General features: G+C 32.6%; 1 long non-coding RNA gene across 3 annotated transcripts in view; it reads left to right on the plus strand.

Moving 5' to 3' along the window:
• LOC145297810 (uncharacterized) overlaps positions 1-21,979 on the plus strand; it is a 31,717-nt gene extending 9,738 nt beyond the window's left edge. For 2 of the 3 annotated variants that reach the window (XR_013870330.1, XR_013870331.1), the window contains exon 2: positions 21,295-21,979. This is a non-coding gene — a long non-coding RNA (uncharacterized LOC145297810). Of the gene's footprint in view, positions 1-1,795; positions 3,100-21,294 lie in introns of those variants that run through there. The other variant, XR_013870329.1, reaches the window with a different exon arrangement.
• The last annotated feature ends 348 nt before the right edge of the window (positions 21,980-22,327 follow it).

A 22,327-nucleotide genomic window follows, 5' to 3' on the forward strand; every position in this document is an offset into this window, starting at 1 on the left:
TATATATATATATAGTTATATATATATATATATATATATATATATATATATATATATATATATATATATATTCCCTGAATGGATATGTTTAAATACCAATGACAAGTGATGTATATGTAAAGGATGACTGGAAACAAATGCCGAGATAAGCAGACAGCACATGCAGGGCCTTGCAAGACCAGCACGCCCCACTTCTAGATCTATATCTGACAACGGTTCCTGATGATTGTACAACAAATAACCACAACCCACTTGGGAATGCTGATCACGCAGTGATAATGTTAGAAATCACCCTAAAGTTTCGCCCTAAATCTGGAGAGCCACTACTCAAAACAACAAAATGGCCGACTGGGAATCCATCAGGGAACTCATCAGAGATGCCCCATGGGAAAATATCTTTTCTCTCCCAGCTGAACAGTGTGCAAATGAGACCACTGAATGGTTAAAAACTGCAATTGAGGCACGTGTTCCCACACGGAAATTCTGTAGCAAACCCCTCAATGGGTTACCTCTGCTTGTGCAGCTGCTATTGTTCAAAGGCAGCATGCGTCCCGCAGATTCAACCGACATAAGTCCAGTTCAAACAGACAGAATTATATAGAAACCAGAAGTAATTGTAAGAGAGTGATAGCAACAGCTAAGACAGATTACACTGAAATCATCAGGAAACGCATTGAAGCACAGAAATTAGGAACCCGTGATTTTTGGAAAATCTACAACAGTGTAGTAAATAATGGGCAGTCAACGATTCCCCCACTATCAAACAATCATGAGGTTGCTTGCACGGTAGCCGACAAGGCAAATCTGCTTGCCAGTCGGTTTGCCTCAAACTCCACACTGGATCCGGCACACCACTCCCTCTCCGACTTTCCTTTGTGGACAGACGCCACACTAGACGATTTGAAAATCACCCCTTCTCAGGTGCATGGTATCATAAAAAACGTAAACACCTCAAAAGCAGATCTCATCTCCAGTTCTCTCCAAACTTTACAATAAATGCCTTAACAAATCTTGCTTTCCCCCGGCTGCTGGAAAACCGCTTCTGTGGTACCAGTCTTCAAGAACTCTGGTGAAATAACTGACCCACTAAATTATCACCCCATTAGCCTCCTCCCACTTTTCGCCAAAATATTTGAATCCTTAGTTAATCAAGCCCTAGTCCAACACCTAACAGCTGCTAAACTGACTGACAAACAATATTGATTTAGGCAAGCCCGTTCAACAGCAGATATCTTAACTGTAGTCTCTGAACGTATATACCGTTCACTGGATAAAACAGGGGAGGGTAGAGCGGTAGCCCTTGATATATCTAAGGCTTTTGAGAGGGTATGGCACGATGGTCTTCTAAGGAAAATTAGATCATATTGTATCACTGGAAGAATACATAATGTACTTAAATCCTTCTTAAGTAAGAGAAAAATCCAAGTTGTCATCGACGGTCGTACATCTAAACAATATGATATAAATGCAGGAGTACCCCAGGGGTCTATCCTTGGACCTTTATTGTTCCTGATATTCATAAATGACCTCCCTGATAAAATTGTTTCGGAGATGGGTATATTTGCCGATAACACCACCCTCTATAACAGGCATGAGGGGAAAACAAATGAACACATGTCTAAGAAAATGGCAGAATCACTAGAGGATGACCTCCAATCTGTAGTGGAATGGGGACAAAAATAGATGGTCACATTCAATGCTGCCAAGACTAAGCTTGTTCCCTTCAATAACTACAAGAAACCTTTTCTAGCACAAATAGCAATGGCTAAGAATACACTGCCTGAAAGTACTTCCTTTAAACTCCTCGGCCTAACGTTTACAGGGAACATGAACTGGAATATATACATTGAGAGCATTGCCAAAGCTGCTGCAGAGAAGGTGGGCTCTCTCTACCATGCTAGAAAATTACTTACCCCTGAAAGTATCCTGTATCTGTATAAGGTCCCCATTCGCCCATGTATGGAGTATTGCTGTCACATTTGGGCTGGTGCATCTGCTGCTTGTCTCTCATTCCTGGACAGAGAGTCGCCAACCTGATCGGTCCTAAACTGTCATTTAAGCTTCAGCCTCTGTCCCATCGACGAAATGTTACATCTCTCTGCCTGTTCTACAAATACTTTAATGGTGGCTGCTCTAACGAACTGCAAGCACTTGTACCTCCTCGACGTGACTACCCCCGACAAACCCGACAAGCAACTAAGTCCCACCCCTTTACAGTAGAGATCCCTAGGTGTAAGAAAGCCTTTTACTCCACTATTTTCTTCCCCAGAACTGCAAGTATTTGGAACTCCCTTCCGGGATTCTGTTTCCCAGCTGTACTGATATGCAGAAGTTCAAGTGTAATGTAAACAAACATCTTTCTACTCATCTCCCTTCATAATGCCCTCGCAAATTGTCCTCAATAATAGCCCCTACTTCAAAGTGGCACTTGCCTTGTTTGGGGGTGAAGATTGAATAATATATATATATATATATATAAGTGAACGTGTCTGTCTGTCTGTCTGTTTACATTTCCCTACACAATAACTCTGTCAATTTTAAGTCTACAGACTCGAAATTTGATATACAGGTACTGAGATTTGGGAAAATATTTGTGATCGGTTTTCGGCCAGAAATTTGGCTGTTAAGTGGTCAAAGTTCAACAATTTGACCTTTGAGAATTCTACCAAAGTCCTCCGACAATTTGGGGTGTAAATACTTCAAATTTTAGATATAGGTTCTAACTCGCTACAAAAGAAAATAATGAAACGAATGGAATGAAGGAAACAAAACTCAATTACTGGATAAAATAAACATGTCATTTATTTTCTGTCAAAATTAAATGGTTTAGGTGTAACACGTGTTCATTTAGGCGTTGACGACTACATGCTTGGAAAGGAAAGGAATGAAGTTGAGGACAAGAAATAGCTGTCCCGCACGTAGAAATGGAAATAGAAAGGGAGTGTTTGCCTCAGAAAAACCGCGCGTTCATGATAGCAGTCATCCATGTGGAAAAGTCTTCAAGTCAAGAGCTATGGACGCCGAACTTGCCTGGTTGATGAAACCAGGCAAAAGGGAAGAAAGAGGAAGTTGAATAGTGTTGTGGACTTTTATATCGGGGTGAGTGTTCTGACTGCGCTTGTCTAGAATTCCTTTCAGGGGAAGTGACGTTTCGCATGCGTGCGTACATGTGCGCGTATGTGTGTGTGTGTGTGTGTGTGTGTATGCACCTGAATGTGAGTGTATGAGGATGTGTATATGCGTGCGTGTGTGTGCATATGTGCGTGCGTACATGTGGGTGTGTATATGTGAGGGAAAACATCTTCGAACAATTAAAAAAAAAACGTTTACAAGTGTTTTTGATATAGATGTACATAATAATAATTTGATAAGTATGTTTTAACTTAAATAGGGATGGTATAATAAAATTGTGGGGTCGGCGTTTGCGCCTGGCCTCCATAGGCACAAACTTTAATAAAGACTTTTCATATCTATCTGCGTAAGTATACTTTGATAATTATGTTTCAGTTTGAAGAAATATGGTATGATAAAATTATGGGGTGTTTGTTCGCGCCTGACCTCTATAGAATGGAAATATGTCACAAAGTTTAACAAGGTTTTTTAATATAGATCCACAGAATATTGCGATAAGTGTTTCAGTGTGAACATGTATGGTATAATAAATTATGGGGTTTATCTATTTTATTTTTACTTTCATCATATTTTGCTTTGGTTTTGATACCCCCAAATTCGAAGCTATCTCTTTACAACCCTTCCTTTTCATAACCTATCATACTTTCATAAATCAGAGTCCATTTTCTGTAGGCTGTTTTTGAACCTAGCCAACAACGGGTACTTTTGCTAGTATATATATATATATATATATATATATATATATATATATATATATATATATATGTGTGTGTGTGTGTATATATATATATATATTATATATTCCTTTTTATATATATTATGTATATTACATTTATATATTATATATATAAATATATATATATATATATATATATATTATGTTTATATATATATATTATGTTTATATATATATATATTATGTTTATATATATATATATATTATGTTTATATATATATATATTATGTTTATATATATATATATTATGTTTATATATATATATATATTATGTTTATATATATATATTATGTTTATATATATATATTATGTTTATATATATATTATGTTTATATATATATATATTTATATATATTATGTTTATATATATATATATTATGTTTATATATATATATTATGTTTATATATATATATATTATGTTTATATATATATAATATATTATGTTGATATATATATATTTATATATATTATGTTTATATATATATATATATATATATACATATGTAATATATATCCTACATAAATATATTATAAACACACATGTAAATGTGTGCGCGTGTGCATATGTCATATATATATATGATATATTTATATTAATGCTAACGCTAGCGAGGTATAATGCTATTTTTTTTTTACGTAATAGTTTTTATATGAAAAATTAATGGCGGTATCGGTGTTTTATATTCGGTACAACTGACCTGAAAATGATTGTCACGGATTGAGGTCAAATTAGCAAATTTGGTTTTTGTTTATTTTTTTAGTACACGTAATGGCAGATTTTTTTTTTTTTTTTTTTTATACCTTCGTTTCCTTCATATGCAATTATTTTTTAAACGTCTTTTATTTTCGAAGAATTTTATGCATTCTGGGAAAATTAAACCTAAATAACAAGTCAGACAATCAGTCATCCTATCTGAAATGAATTCAGAATAAAAACAGATTGATATATGATTTTTCCTTTTTCTTTTTTATACCGATGAATACGTTTTTTTTTTCTTATTTTTGCAATTTGAGACGTTTTCTTTTCTATCTTATTTCTATTAGTTGGATTTATCAGACTACTGTTCTCGTCTTGAGTTTGATTTTCAGGGTTTGTATTACTGTACACATAGATTCGAAAAAGTTGTCAAAAAACAAATATATAACAAATAAATGTTATCAAAGGCAAGATAAGTTACTTTTCTACGTAACTGGATATATTTTTCGTGTTTTTATTCAATGTAACATGTTTATTCAGCTCGAAAAACATACAGTGTTTACCGATGTAATTCAAGATGGCGTCTCACTCCCTCTTTAACACGATAAGTTTGGGAAAAGGTGTTATAAATAAAAAACTAGAAAAAGTACTATTAAAAACCCACCGAATATATGTCAAGCTATGTCACGTTAACATATATTCAGCAAGTTTTTAACAGTATTTTATCCAGTTTTTTTTATTTATAACACCTTTTCCCAAACTTACCGTGTTAAAGAAGGAGTCAGACGCCATCTTGAATTTTCCAATACATCAGTAAACACTGTATGGTTTTCGAGCTGAATAAACATGTTACATTGAATAAAAACACGAAAAATATATCCAGTTTGGTAGAAAAATAACTTATCTTGCTTTTGATAACATTTATTTGTTATATATTTGTTTTTTGACGACTTTTTCGAATCTATGTGTACAAACCCGATTTTCACAACGTTTTGGTCGATGTAACCTCCGAACTTTTACAGGTTTATCTTTTCAAAATCGGGAGTTTGGACAGAAATTCGAACGGAACCCTTTATTTACTTCAAAGGGGTAGCATGCTTTTGTTCGGTCAACCATGACTGGATAGAGGTCCTGAATAATTCGCAATTTTATTTTTCGGTTGTCCACACTGAGAATTGAACCCTTAACCTTCAGGAGAACATTGCTTTTAGGCTTGATTTTTCCAAGTACTCTTGACTGTGCCACGGGTCCTTAAAATTACGTCAAAATTCTCGAATTTAACAAAGACATTCCCGTGTTTGACAAGATAGACCTGTAGAAGGTCGAAGGTTACATCGATCGAAACGTTGTGAAAATGACACTCAAGATGAGAACAGTAGTCCGATTAATCCAAACAATACAAATAACCGATCCTCCTCATCCCCGAAAATTCTGAAACGTAATGTTTCATTTCTGTTTGTAACTTTACCAAGTGGTATGTTATTTTATATGAATATTAATATTCATGTGAACACTAGCGAAGAAGCACAGTTTTCTTTCATTTTTGTAAGCGTGTATTTTCATTATCTATATAAACATCTATCCAGTCACACAAAAGTTAGCAGGTAAAAAGAAACAAAAAACAAAAAAAAAAAAACAAACAAAAAAAAACAAAAAACAAAAAACAAAAACAACTGCCATAAGAAACAATTTCAAGTGTTTATGGTTGGTTGGTTGGTTGGTTGTTTTTGTTTTACAGCATATCAACCCTTTTTGGGTTATTTAATGTCGAATCCGGTTATTTTGAAGAATTTCTTTTTTATAGAATATATATATATATATATATATATATATATATATATATATATATATATATATATATATATATATATATATATATATATTTTTTTTTTTTTTTTTCGAGTCGGTTTCTATTCAACCCATAGTTGAAACCCTAACAGGTACTACCACCCTGGTCAGAGTGGATCTGGGAGCAATGGCAATTAAAAGGGGGGATCCACACTCCCCAATGCCCGCAAGCTGGGGCCTCACTATCGGATATAGTTTAAGGTCATATCCAGGACCAAGTGCTTATGGAAAAAGCGAAAACTAATAACAAGTTCGACAGTCCCCCTCCCGTTTGAAATGAATTGGGAAAGAAATCCTCGCTCTATTTCCATAATGAGACATTTCTTTTCCCATTTCTTCTTTTTGGTAAAGATAGAAGTGCGCTTCTTCGTTTTAATAGCGAAATTCGAAAATCGGAATATTGAATTTCAAGTAAAACCAATTGAATCTACTTAACAACCATGTCACAATAATGAACATATCCAAAAATTACGAAAATCGATGAAGTAGAATATTAATTATTAACGAAAATAGTTTTTGAAGACAATTAGTGAAAAATAAGGTTTGCTAAATTTGCCTAAGATTTTTAAAGTTTTCAGAAAAAATAATTACCTCCCTTGTTACGGGTTGAACTCTCCTGTTTCTTTTTTCTTTAGCAAAACTTAATTTTCGCTAATTATCTTCAAAAACTATTTTCATTAATAATTAATTTTCTACCTTATCGTTTTTCTTACTTGTTGGATATGTTCATTACTGCGACATGACAGTTAAGTGTGTATTGGTTTATCTTGAAACTCAAAATTTCGTTTTCGAATTTCGCTGTTATAACGAAGAAGCAGTTAAGTCCAAAAATTCAGTACACAAAGTTAATCCGCCGGAAGTGGATTCGGTTTAGTGAAATATGGAACGGAAGTCACTAAGCATGGAACAAAATACGAAACCATATGGAAACACTTCTTGTTTCATCATGAAACAATTAAAAAATAATAAACTTTTATATTTTTTTTACATTTCTGTGAATATTGTTTTAAAATATTTAAAATATATTCACATGAAAATATTTTATTTCAAGAAGTAATTTAAAATTTTTCATAGTTTACATTTCTATAAATAATTTTCTTACTATTTAAAATATATTCATATGGAAATAATTAAAAATTTCACAAATTTTATCACAAACTTTTGTCATAAATAAAACAAAGTAGCTATTTTTAATTGAATAACGAAACTGAAATCTAAGTTTATCATTATTTTTTTTTAATTATTTCATGATAGCATAATAAGTGTTAAAACAAAAAATAAGTTTTTGACATAAATTATTTCCATACGTATTTCGTTTTATGTTTAGTGACTTCCGTTCCGTTTCATATTTTAGCTAAACCGAGTTCACTTCCGGCGTCTTAACTTTTTGTACTGAATTTTTGGACTTAACTGAAGAAACATCCGGGTTTGTATTACTGTACACATAGATTCGAAAAAGTTGTCAAAAAACAAATATATAACAAATAAATGTTATCAAAGGCAAGATAAGTTACTTTTCTACCTAACTGGATATATTTTCCGTGTTTTTATTCAATGTAACATGTTTATTCAACTCGAAAAGCATACAGTGTTTACCGATGTATTGGAAAATTCAAGATGGCGCCCGACTCTCTCTTTAACACGGTAAGTTCAGGAAAAGATGTTAGAAATAATAAACTAGACAAAATACTGTTAGAAATTCGCTCAATATATGTTACCGTGACATAAGGTGACATATATTTGGTGTTTTTTTAATAGTATTTTGTCTAGTTTATTATTTATAACACCTTTTCCCAAACTTATCGTGTTAAAGAGGGAGTGAGACGCCATTTTTAATTTTCCAATACATCGGTAAACACTGCATGTTTTTCGAGCTGAATAAACATGTTACATTGAATAAAAACACAAAAAATGTATCCAGTTTGGTAGAAAAGTAACTTATCTTGCCTTTGATAATATTTATTTGTTATATATTTGTTTTTTTGACAACTTTTTCGAATCTATGTGTACAGTAATAAAAACCCAAACAAAACAAAAAACAAACAAACTTTACCAAATGAGGCATTATTTTATATTAATTTTAATATTAGTGCTTGATTTTCGTCATTTTATTTTTACCTAATGGAGTTTTGATTTGAAAAATTAATGTCAGTAACTAAGAGAGTCAAGGAAGGCAGAGAGTCTACATTTGATACAACTCACCTCGAAAGGATTGTCACGGATTAAGGTCAAATAAACAAATTTGGTTTTTGTTTATTTTTTTTTGTTTGGTACACGTAATGGCGGGCGTTTTTTTTAAATTTTTTTTTTTATTTTTTATATCTTTTATTTAACTTGTGTTAATATTCCCCCTCCCACACACTTTATCTCATCCCCATTTTGTTTTGTGGGTTTATTTTTTTGTTATTTCATGACCGATTTCAATAAAAAAAAAAAAAAAAAGAATTTAAGTAGTTTATGGTCTCAAATTATTTATCGTTACTTTTGCAATTACCACAAACAATGCTGCAGTGCTGCACCCCTGCATGTATTTCTTTTTTTCATTCACGTTCACACCTAACAAGGCATATCGCCATTTGGAGATAAGAGGCTACTATTTGAGATCATGCCTAGGAAAGATTAACAAGATGTTGGTTTACATTACATTTAAACTTCTGCATATGAGTACAGTCAGGGAAGCAGGTAGTAGGAAGGGAATTCCAAAGTCTACCTGTTCGAAGGAAGAAACTATTAAATTATAAAGCTTTTTGGCATTTAGGGACCTCAACAGTGAAGGGGTGTGATTTTGTTGCTAAGTGGGTTTATGTATGTCAAGAGGGCACAAGTGCAACGAGTTCATCAGAGCACATTTCATTAAAATACTTGTAAAACAGGCACAAGGATACAACATTGCAGCGATGAGACAGGGGTTGGAGCTTAGTTGACAAAGTGGGACCTATTAGATTGAAAACTCTTTTTTGGACCCTATCCAAGTTAGAGAGACTAGTGGTAGATGCACCAGCCCAAATGTGGCAACAATACTCCATACATGGGAAAATGGTGGCCTTGTAGAGGTACAGGATACTCTCAGGTGTGAGTAGTCTTCTAGCACGATAGAGGGAACCCATTTTCTTTGCAGCAGCCTTCGCAATGTCCTCAATATATTTGTTCCAGTTCATATTGCCCGTGAATGTAAAGCTAAAGAGTTTGAAAGAAGAATTCTCAGGTAGGATGTTATTTGTCATGGATATCGGTGGTTGGAGAGTCTTCTTGTAATTATTAAAGGAGATCAACTTAGTCTTATTAGCATTAATCTGTAGTGGAATGGGGACATAAATGGATGGTCACCTTCAATGCTGCCAAGACTAAACTGGTTTCCTTCAATAATTACAAGAAACCTTCTCTGCCACCAATAGCAATGGCTAGTGACTCCCTATCTGAGACTACATCTTTCAAACTGCTTGGCCTAACGTTCACAGGAAACATGAGTTGGAGCAATTACATTGAAAACATTGCCAAGGCTGCTATGAAGAAGGTAGGCTCTCTCTACTGTGCTAGAAAACTACTGACACCTGAAAGTATCTTATACCTCTATAAGGCCACCATTCGCCCATGTATGGAGTATTGCTGTCACATTTGGGCTGGTGCATCTGCTGCTAGTCTCTCGCTCCTAGACAAGGTTCAAAAGAGAGCCGCCAATCTGATAGGCCCTGAACTGGCATCTAAGCTTCAGCCTCTGTCCCATCGACGAAATGTTGCATCCCTCTGCCTGTTCTACAAGTATTTTAATGGTGAATGCTCTGACAAAGTGCAGACACTGTTGCCCCCACGACATAGACACCCTCGACAAACCCGTCAGGCAGCTAAATCCCACCTCCACACAGTAGAGATCCCTAGATGTAAAAGATCTTTCTACTCCAGTAGTTTCTTCGTCAGAACCGCTAGACTCTGGAATTCCATTCCAGGTCCTTACTTCCCCAACTGTACTGACATGCAGAAGTTCAAGTGTAACGTGAACCGACATCTTGCTGCCCAAATCCCAACATAGTGCCCCAGTAGTTGCTGCCCCTGATAGTAGCCCCCTACACCAAAGTGGCAATGTGCCTTGTTTGGGGTGAAAATGTAATTAAAAATAAATAAATAAATAAATAAATAAAATGTGCTCTGATGAACTAATAGCACCTGTACCCCCCCCCGACACCCATACTCCTAACTAACCCAACAAACAGCAAAATCCCAACTCTTCACTGTTGAGATCCTTTGATGTTGGAAAGCCTTCTGCTTCAATTGATTGTAACAGAGCCACTATCACTGGCAGCTGCATGATACATATGCAAATAACCAAGCCAGGGTACGATCTAAATGTAATGTGAATAAATATGTTGTTACCCAACTCCCCACCAAGGTTACATCCTATATTTATGCCACCTTTAACAACAACCACTTTCGCTTCGATGACAATATGTCTTGTTTGGAGTTCCAAAACTTAGCCTATAAATTTGGAATGCAAGAAAACAAGAGCTTAAAATTGTTCTAAAAAAGATTCTAACAGTTTAATAATAATAGTTATAATAATAATAATAATAATAATAATTATAATAGTTATTATAATAATAATAATAATAGTTATAATAATAATAATAATAATAATAATAATAATTATAATAATAATAATAATAATAATTATAATAATAATAATAATAATTATCATAATAATAATAATAATAGTTATAATAATAATAATAATTATAATAATAATAATAATAATTATAATAATAATAATAATAGTTATAATAATAATAATAATAATTATAATAATAATGATAATAATAATAGTTATAATAATAATAATAATAGTTATAATAATAATAAGAAGAATATTCATGATAATAATAATAATAATAATAATAATAATGATAATAATAATAATATTATTCATATTGATAATAAAAATAAGAATATTCACGATGATGATGCTGATGATAAAAATGATAATAGAAACGATAATGGTGATAATAATAATAATAACAACAATAATAGTAATTATGATATTAATAACTAGCGGGACTTGTGGAAATTTCACAGCAGCATTTTTCATATGTAATATATTGTTGCTGGGCATTCTGTGGGCGTTCTGTTCAGCATGAATCAAAGCACAATCATATTATTCTAGCCCTTTTTTTAAAACTGTATCTCGCCCTTACTAAAATAATAACTTTGATATATTTCCTGGGCTGATTATTTCATTACAAACACACCGGCCAATTAACTTACATTTCATCATTTTTCATTATTATTGAATATGTTATTATGTTCGACAATCATTGTATGGGCTGATTATTTAATGAAAAAAAAAAACAAACACACACAACTATCAATTAAATCACATTTCATAATTTTTCATAATTCTTGGATATGTTACTAATTTCAACAGTAATTTTTCATAAGTTTAACACACCTTAGCCTCCTACTTACTTAAATAATAACTTTGATATATTATCTGGGGTGATTATTTCATTACAAAGACACACATCAATTAACTCACATTTCATCATTTTCATTATTCTTGGATATGTTACTAATTTCGACAATAGTTTTTTTATGTTTCTAAGCAAACTTACTAAAATAATAATTTTGATATATTTGCTGGGCTGCTTTTTTACATTAGAAACACACCAATCAATTAACCTCCATTTAATCGTTTTACATAATTCTTGAGTATGTTAATAATTTCAACAATCATTTCTCATAATTGTTACCCACATTATCGCACTCTCCTTAATGAAATAATAACTTTGATATATTGTCTGGCCTGATTATTTCATTACAAACACACTAACGCATGAAATCATATTTCATCATTTTTCATAATTCTTATATATGTTACTTATTTCGACAATCGTTTTTCATAATTTTAACCCACATTTTCACATCTCAACCTTTAGTAAATAATAACTTTGATTTATTGTCTAGGCTGATTATTTCATTACAAACACACCAATCAATTAACTCGCATTTCATCATTTTTCATAATTCCTGGATATGTTACTAATTTCGACAATACTTTTTATAAGTTAAACACACTTTATAGCTTCCTCCCTTACTATAGTAATAAATTTGATATATTGTCTGGGCTGATTTTTTCATTACAACAGACCAATAAATTAACTCACATTTCATAATTTTTCATATTTCTTGGATATATTACTAATTTCAACAATCATTTTTTATCATTTAAACCGACATCATCGCCCCCTTACAAAAACAATAACTTTGATATATTGTCTGGTCAGATTATTTCATTGCAAACACACTAATGCATTAAATCACATATCATTTTTAACAATTCTTGGCTATGTTACTAATTTCGACAGTCATTTTTCATAATTTAAACCATCCTTATCGTCTTCTCTTACTAACGTAATAAATAACTCTGATATATTGTCTGGACTGGTTATTTTATTATAAACACACCAATCAATAAACTCACTTTTAATCATATTTCATAATTCTTGGATATGTTACTAATTTCGACCATAACTTTTTGTAATTAAAACCATCCCTATCGCCCTCTCTTACTAAAAAATAACTTTGATTTATTGTCTGGGCTTATTATTTTATTACAAACACACCAATAAATTAACTAACATTTCATCATTTTTCGTAATTCTTAGATATGTTACTAACTTCAACAATAATTTTTTTATAATCTAAGCCATCCTTATCGCCTTCCCCCTTACTTTTATAAAAACATTGATATATTGTCTTGGTTGATTATTTTATTATAAACACACCAATCAATTAATTCACATTTCATCATTTTTCGTTATTCTTGAATATCTTACTAATTTCGACAATATTTTTTTATAATTTAAACCATACTCATCGCCCTCTTTTACTAAAAAATAACTTTGGTATATTGTCTGGGCTTATGATTTCATAAAGAGTACAATTATCAATTAATTTACATGTCATCATTTTTCATAATTCTCGGATATGTTACTAATTTCGACAATCACTTTTTATACGTTTAACACACATTATTAACCACCCAATACTAAAATAATAACTTTGATATATTATCTGGGCTGATTATTTCATTTCAAATACACCAATCAATTAACTCACATTTTGTCATTTTTCATAATTCTTGGATATGGTACTAATTTCGACAAAATATTTTTATAATTAAAACCCACATTATGCCCTATCCTACTAATATAAGAACTTTGATATATTGTCTGGTCTGATTATTTCATTGCAAACACACTAATTAATTAAATCACATATTATCATTTTTCATAATTCTTGGATATGTTACTAATTTCAACAGTAATTTTTCATAAGTTTAACACACCTTATAGCCTCCTACTTACTTAAATAATAACTTTGATATATTATCTGGGCTTATTATTTCATTACAAACACATCAATCAAGTAAGTCACATTTCATCATTTTTCATAATTCTTGGATATGTTACTAATTTTCACAATAATTTTCATAACTTTAACCCACTATGTCGATCCCCCTTACTTAAATAATAACTTTGACATATTGCCTGGGCTGATTATTTCATGATTGATGTATCTGTAAACACATCAATCAATTCCGGGTATTCTCATAGTATATATGTTCCACCTATCTTATCCAATCCCAGGTGACGCCGCATATTCTGCTAGTATATATCTTTCACCTATCTCATTCGATCCCGGGCGACACTGGGTATTCTGCTACTATATGTTTTCCATCTATCTCATTCAATACTGGGCGACGCTTTTTGCTACTATATATTTGCACTTATCTCATTCGAACCCGGGACTGACTTCATGTCCACCACCCCACGATTAAAAATATACATGAAATAAAGTAATGTTTAAATCGTAAACTGTTTCAGCCATTTCTGGGACTGACTTCATATCCCCACCCCACTGCTAAAATATACATGAAATTATGTAATGTCTAAATAGTAAGACTGTGATTCCGCTAAGGTACTGGCTTTTCAAATCTCACTTTCCGACCCTTGTGTCACATCAATCCACCATGTGAGAGGGAGATAAATAACTTCAGGCTATATTTAAATAGTCAATGGGGTGAGGGGAATTAGTTGATGTGTAAAGTAATGATCTGATCGAGAGGCTCATATCTGTAATAAAGGGGTAGATTATTCTCATCCTGGCCGCTTCAAGTGTTAACTTATGGTATCCTTATTTGTTATCTGTAAGAAAAAAAATGTCACAATAATAAAAAATGTCACAATATAAAAAATGTCATAATAATAACAATTGTCACAATAATAAAAAAATGTCATAATAATAAAAAAAATGTCACGTTTAGAAAAAATGTCATAATAATAAAAAAATGTCACAATAATAATAAAAAATGTCATAATAATAAAAAAATGTCATAATAATAAAAAAATGTCACGTTTAGAAAAAATGTCATAATAATAAAAAATGTCACAATAATAATAAAAAATGTCATAATAATAAAAAAATGTCATAATAATAAAAAAATGTCACAATAATAAAAAATGTCATAATAAAAAATGTCACAATAATAAAAAAAATGTTATAATAATAAAAAATGTCACTATAATAAAAAATGTCACTATAATAAAAAATGTCATAATAAAAAAGGTCACAATAATAAAAAATGTTATAATAATAAAAAATGTCATAATAATAAAAAATGTCACTATAATAAAAAATGTCACAATAATAAAAAATGTCATAATAAAAAATGTCATAATAATAAAAAATGTCATAATAATAAAAAAAATGTCACAATAATAAAAAAGTCATAATAATAAAAAAATGTCACAATAAAAATCCAATCTTCAAATAAAATTGCTATTCATCAAACGCTGAAATGATTCTTGATAAATTATAATCTAACAACACTTTTCTCGGCTTTCTCCAAAAACCAGCTGCCCGATGTAATCCGACCGTTTATGCAAATTAATTTATTCACATATGCAAATCAGTCTCAACTATAAAAATCTAAAATGGTGGTTAGAAGCCTTTCTCTTTTTTTCCTCGGGTTGATGGCCATATACAACATGCAAAATATCTCATTCGTTTTTCAGTTGGTAAATTTTTGTTTCCATTCTTACATCATTATCTGTCGTAAGGATTGAACCTTTAACCTCCAAAAGACTGTCACTTAGAACTAATTTTTGAATCTGAGGATCATTCAACCGCTCTTGTAGATATCTCACTTCCGATGAAAACCTCTACCTGTACAAGATTCAAGTACGTCGTAGAATGAAGTAGTGTTGCCGCATCTGGGAAGCAGCTGCCCAGAGCATCCTCTTCGGCATCTGGTGGATAATGTTCTTTTCTCCTTTCTGCAGTCTCTGAAGAGACGTTGCCAGCCTTTCTCTGAGATAGCAGGTGAATGTCTGGCATCCAGTAGGATGCCCCATCACCAATGAAAACAAAATGATAAGAAAAAAGACACCTAGTTTTACTTAAAATAGAATAGAGGACCCAGAATTGAATTTCTGTTTTCCCTCGGAGCCAAAGCCAACAGAGCCTATGTCATTGTTGAGGTGGCTTCTTCCCTGTTGACTCTGGTATCTCTAGTTCTGTGCAATTCTAGGCGGTTCACTCTCCCAGGCTTTGCCTTCTTACCCTTTGAGAAGGGGTTTCATTATTAATAATCATCTCAGCTAGTAAGTAATTCTTTAGAATTATTGTTTAAGTCTGAAATTAGCGACCACATAAAAAACAAAAAACTCCAACACTATTTTTGATTGACAAATCGTCAAAGCAAAAGTAAGAAAACACATTTTGAAAGTTGAAAACTATACAGGTCGGTAGAAAATTAAATGTTAAATCGCTGGGTAAAAATTATTTGTTGTATGTTTATCTGTTTTTGACTCTCTCACGTGACCAGTATTTACAGCTTCCAACAAAGTCTTCATCAGATGATGGCTCTGAGTTCAATTATAGTTTCGGGGCCGAAACTGTAAAAGCAACAGTTAATGTATAAACATTTTTCTGTGAAAGAAAAGAATTACATAATTTAATTTTTTTTATAGATTTCGGTTTTCCTTAAATTGTGACATGTTTTCAGTTTTAGCCTCTAAAAACATTTTTATAAAATTTAACATTAAATTTTGAGATATTGTGTTGAACAAAGATGGCGGCGTAGTTCAGACTAGTAACCAAGATGGCAGCGTAGTTCAGATCAGTAACCAAGATGGCGGCCAAGAATCAAATGCGGTCCGTGACGTAGTAAACGGCGAACTGATTGAATCCAAAATTCGACAATTTTTATAATAATTTTGAAACGTTTTCATTGGTTGTTTTAGCCCAGCCATTGGTTATAAAAATGATTGGCGAATCCATTCATCTCATACCTCATTAGTTCGTCTGATGGGAAAGGTCTCCTAGCGGCTTTGGCTGCAGGGAGACAGGGTAGTAGTATTCATCAAGGATCCGTTCTTGACACTCTGCCCGACAGGTGAGGGGCCGGGAACCGGCCCAACACCTGTTGGACTGAGGTACGCCGCCTGGGTAATACCTAGGAGGTCCACCCTTCCAGGCCTTGCCACTAGGCTTTCTGGTGGAGTAAGTTCATTGCTTACTGCCTGAGACGCCCCTTCCGGGGAATGCCGACGAGGTTACTCAGGCCATTTTTTCAATTGCAGGAGTGCCCCTCCTTTAGGGGAGCCTGCTGGATCCCCACTTTCTGGCCTTGTGCCACATTTTGCCGAGGTGGGCGGCAAATAAATAACTACCCCCATTACGAGTCAAAAACATTTTACACACCCCCTTTTTTAATATAATGGAAAAATCCTTTCGGATTCAATTTTGGTTTCACTTGAGAAAAGGAAAGAAAAATAAATAAACAAAAAAAATAAATGAACAAAGAAAAATAAACCAATAAAATAATTGTTTTTTTTTTGTTCCTTTTCTTCTTCTGGTTTTGGGGGAATTTGTCTTTATTCCCATTGGTCAAAAAGAATTATTAATATATTGGTATAATGTGTGCAAAAAGAAGCCATTTTTTTATACATATAAAAATAAACACTTTTCAAATATATATAAAAATACAAATACAATACTTTTCAAATACATATAAACATATGCACAAAAATTCACAAATATACATTTTTTGTTTCGTTTTAACAAATGTTTGCCAAAAAAAAAAAAGAGATACAAAAAGAACTATTTGACAAATAGGAAGTTTACAAAAGGGTTTTAACAAGTGGCTTTTTTTCTTTTTTTTTTTTTTGTAACAAAAACTGGAAACATTATGTTAGGTATTAGTTGGTTAATTTCGTTAGTAAGGTAGAAATGGTCGCAGTTTAACGTCGTGCCCGGGACAATTTACAATTTTTTTTTTGGTGTGATTTTTACTGTTCATGCTTCTCCTTTTGGGTTTCTGAAAAGAGATTTATTCATAATTAGATTCCAAAAAGTTCGGTTATAAAATGTCTTAATTTTATTCTTTTAATAGATTTAGTGAAAATGTCGGCTATATTATTCTCAGACGTCACATAAGTAAGAGTAATAGATTTTTTCCTTATTTCATCCCTTATAAAATGATATCTGATATCAATATGCTTCGACCTTTGATGAATCATAGAATTATTTGCTAATAAGATACTTCTCTGATTATCACAATGAATTACTATAGGTTTTTACTTAGATCTAGTTTTAAAATAGATTTTAGAAGGGTGTTCAGAAAAATTGCCCCCTGCGCGGAATGAGTAAGAGCCACATATTCTGCTTCACAAGTAGAAAGGACAACAATTTGTGCTTTTAGTTTTCCAAGAGATCAGAGGTCCAGTCTTTGACAGTCTAAAACAATACCTCGCTATACTCTTTCTATCCTCAGAGTAAGCCCAATCTGAATCCGAAAAGCCTTCTAAATTTAGAGGATATGTAGATTTTTTTAAATCTTAAAGATTGTTCCTTGATTCCTTTTAGGTAACGAAGGATTTGTTTTGCACGATTAAGGTCTTTAATTGTCGGTTTCGATAAGTTTTGAGATAGCTTTGTTACAGTGTAACATATGTCAGGCCTTGTTGTGGTCATCAAGTAGATGAGGCTCCCTACTATTTCCCTGTATATTCGGTTATCTATGAATTTTGTTTCGGTCCCTATATTTTTATTTATGTCCATTTCGATGGGAGTTGAATGCGGCTTACAATCTTGCATTCCGAACTTGAGCAGAATTTTTTCAATGTATCGTGATTGGTTCATATTTATAGTTTCATTTTCGCAGGTAAATTTTATACCAAGGAACCATGACAGTCGTCCAAGATCGGCCATTTTAAATTTTTTATTTAATTCATTTTTAACATCTTTTAAAGTGTTGTCACAGTTTGAGGCGAGTAATATATCGTCAACCCAAAAAACCAAAATCAACAATTTATTACCTACATTTTTGGTATACGTGCACGCGTCTACGGGACATTGTTTGAATTCCTGTGCTATTAAATAATTATGGAGTGTTAAATTCCAATTGTGTGCACTTTGTTTTAGTCCATATAACGATTTATTTAATTTCTACACCTAATTTTTATTTTTCATTTTAAATCCCTCTGGAGGGTAAATGTAGATTTCACAGTCAATCGGAGCATTTAAATAAGCATTTTTTACATCCATTTGATGTATTTTTAAATTGTATTGAGTGGCAAGTTGTAATAAAATTCTAATTGTCGTTAAATTTGTTGTTGGTGAAAATGTTGCAAAATATTCCACTCCAGAAATTTGTGAGAAACCTTTTGCAACAAATCTTGCTTTAAAAGTTTCACTGCCAGAAGCTGTGATTTTTTTTGAAAAAAATCCAGCATGAAGAAATTATATTTTTATCTGTTGGTTTTGCCACTATTTCGTATGTCTTATTATCAGATAAAGCTTTCAATTCAGATACCATAGCTTGTTCCCATTCTTGGTGATTTTCTGAATTAATTGCCTCATTATAACTTTCCGGTGCGCTGTTCAACGAATAACAGTAATCCACGGCGTAATCTTATATCTTTTCAATTTGTAAGAAGTCTGGCCTTTTTCGCTCCCTTATTGGGTATCGATGTGTCTGGTTACTATTTTCGTCAGAAGTACTGTAATTGTCGTCATTATTAATATTTTCATTGTGATCGATTAAGATGCTAGGTAATATTTCACGTTTTTCATCCACTGGATCGCCATTTTTTAAATTTAATGTATCGTTGAATTTTACACATCTAACCCTTTTTATGGCATTTTGAACTGCGAAGTAGATTAAGTATGCTGGGCTATTTTTATGGTCATTTTTTAATATCAACTGTATTGCAGTGTCCTAGAATTTTATGTCAGGTTTCCAAGTCGTGATAGGCAGTTTTTGAGGGAACCATACTTTTTAAATAATATAGTCGGCAATTTTCTTTAATGTCAAATATAGTTCCATTGGGGTATATAAATTTTTATGTATTTTGGCCAAATTGTATATTCGCGCCTTGTTTAATTGCAGCCTGCACGGAAAATATGTCTTGCTTAAATGTAGGTATGAACAGAGCATTTTTTAGAATACAGTTACAGATTTCGCCTTTATTATTTTTTAGGTATATTTTAGCATCGCCTCTTTTCAAGACTATATCATTTATTTGACTACCGTCGGCAAGTTTGACAAAATGACTTTGAGGATTAAAGTTTGAATCAAAATTAATAAAATCAGATTCCTTGGTGATAATGTGCGCTGTAGCACCACAGTCTACAAGGAGATTTTTACCGTTTGTGGTATTGTCAAAGTTACATGTGAATAGAAATGTATGTTCTTCCTCAAAGTTCTCAACGTTTTCTATGGAGTCCATTTTAGAGCGTTTATATCGACATTGGAAACTTTTGTGGTTGAGTAGTCCACAATTATAGCAGATAAGTTTTATTATCTTGGGAAAATTACTTTTCGAGAATACGTTGCGGTGAGGTGCGTAATTTGGTGGTGTCTGCTTTCGAGAAGCATTTTTGAACTTCATAATATTGCTGGAGTTATTATTGTCCACGAGCATATGATTAGTCTCTTCGTAACTGTGCAATATCACTTTAAATTCGTTGAAATTTATGGGTTTGTCTTTCTGAGTCAAAACAGTTGTAAATGGTTTAAAATCGGCTGGAAGTTCCTTGAGGGTCATTGATATCAACAAGCTATCGCTTATTATTTCACCTGAGAGTTTTAAGGCATTGGTGGTTGTTTCTGCCCTTATAATGTAGTCGGTAATCGTTTCATCCTCGTGGTATTTCAGAGACGTTAATTCTGTATATAGGGATATTATTTTCGATTTCCCTTTTGATAAATAATGTTCTCTTAATATGTTCAATGCTTTCCTTCCATCATCCAATGCGTCTCTTATAATCAGAGACAGACTTCTATCGTCTAAACATTGAATCAGTTCTGCAAAAACAGTCGTGTTCTTTTTGAGAAATTCGGGGTCGTTTGGATTCTGTGTTGGAGATTGTATGACGTTGTGTAGCTTTCGAATCCTTAGATATCCCAGAAATTTTACCTGCCACAATTCGAATTTAGATTCCGATCCGTCAAAGAAGACGGTGGCTGGGCGCATAACCTGTTAAGTTTTGAGACATTGTGTTGAACAAAGATGGCGGCATAGTTCAGACCAGTAACCAAGATGGCGGCGTAGTTCAGATCAGTAACCAAGATGGCAGCCAAGAATTAAATGCGGTCCGTGACGAAGTAAACGGCAAACTGAGTGAATCCAAAATTCAACAATTTTTATAATAATTTTGAAACGTTTTCATTGGTTGTTTTAACAGATATACAAAGTCAATAATAGCCTCGTTGGAATTTTTTTTGTACCAATAATAGTGTATCCCCCCCTGTTTACATTTATTATTTTTTATCTGGTTCTTGTATTTGATTTTTTGTATTTTGTATCTTTTTTTCATTCTTAGGTTCGTACATTTTGGCTTTGTACGAAACTCCCTTTAATATGGAGAAAAGGGAAATGCTAGCTCTGTGAGGACGTCACGAGCCCAGTGTGTATTTCACCCTCTTTTGAAATTCCGCGGACGTGGAATTTGGGCGTTTGGTTCATTGGCTGGCGCTGAAAATGGAATTTTGACGAGCCTCCTTCAAAGAAGAAAACCCTGGCAAGAATATCTGGATATGTGACGAGACATACTTATGAAAACTATCTACGTGACTACGGTTTTGCACGTATTTTAGAAGGAGTGAAATTATTTTAAAGAAAATACCTTATTTTACATGACAAGGAATTTTGGAATCTCCTACAAAGAAGAAAACCCGGTAAACAATAAACCCGGACAAGCGAGATACTATTTTAAATCTTATTATTGTATTTGTTTATGGATACGACATCTTCATTATAAGAACCAGTGTTATTTTTTTCATTACATGTTACCTTGGCGTTTCATAAATTTAATGCCCGCAAAGGGAAAAATTTGCAACTAATTTTATTGTAAATAAAATCTCTTCTTCGTTTTAAAGCAAGACCTTTATATTTTATTCTTTACCCCCTCCCCCTCTTTGGTTTCATGCTGTTTTTTTTCAGGTTAGTTACTTTAGCGTCGAATTTATCTGGAAGCAAGATAAAATTCCGACACTCTGTCTTATGTAGCTTTCGAACACAATTTTAGACACATTTAGTCGTGATAATAAAATACTACATTTAATCCTACAATGTTTTTCAATATCTCGGTTGGTAACTATACTACACTTTTTCCATAATAATAATAATAATAATAATAATAATAATAATAATAATATGCTCGCCCTAATCTGACTGGCAACTGACCTTCTATGCCCAACACCTGTAAAACATTCACAACACTCGACTAGCTACAACCACTATCAACAATTTCCTCCACTCTCAAGCTGTGCCTAAAACGAAACGAAACTTTTATGGGCAAAGTTTTTTTCCTAAAACTACATCTCCCTGGAACACAATACCGCGAGGTTGCTTTC

Source organism: Euprymna scolopes, chromosome 18, assembly GCF_053919585.1.
Source record: "Euprymna scolopes isolate OS-2025 chromosome 18, ASM5391958v1, whole genome shotgun sequence".
NCBI classification, from domain to species: domain Eukaryota; kingdom Metazoa; phylum Mollusca; class Cephalopoda; order Sepiida; family Sepiolidae; genus Euprymna; species Euprymna scolopes.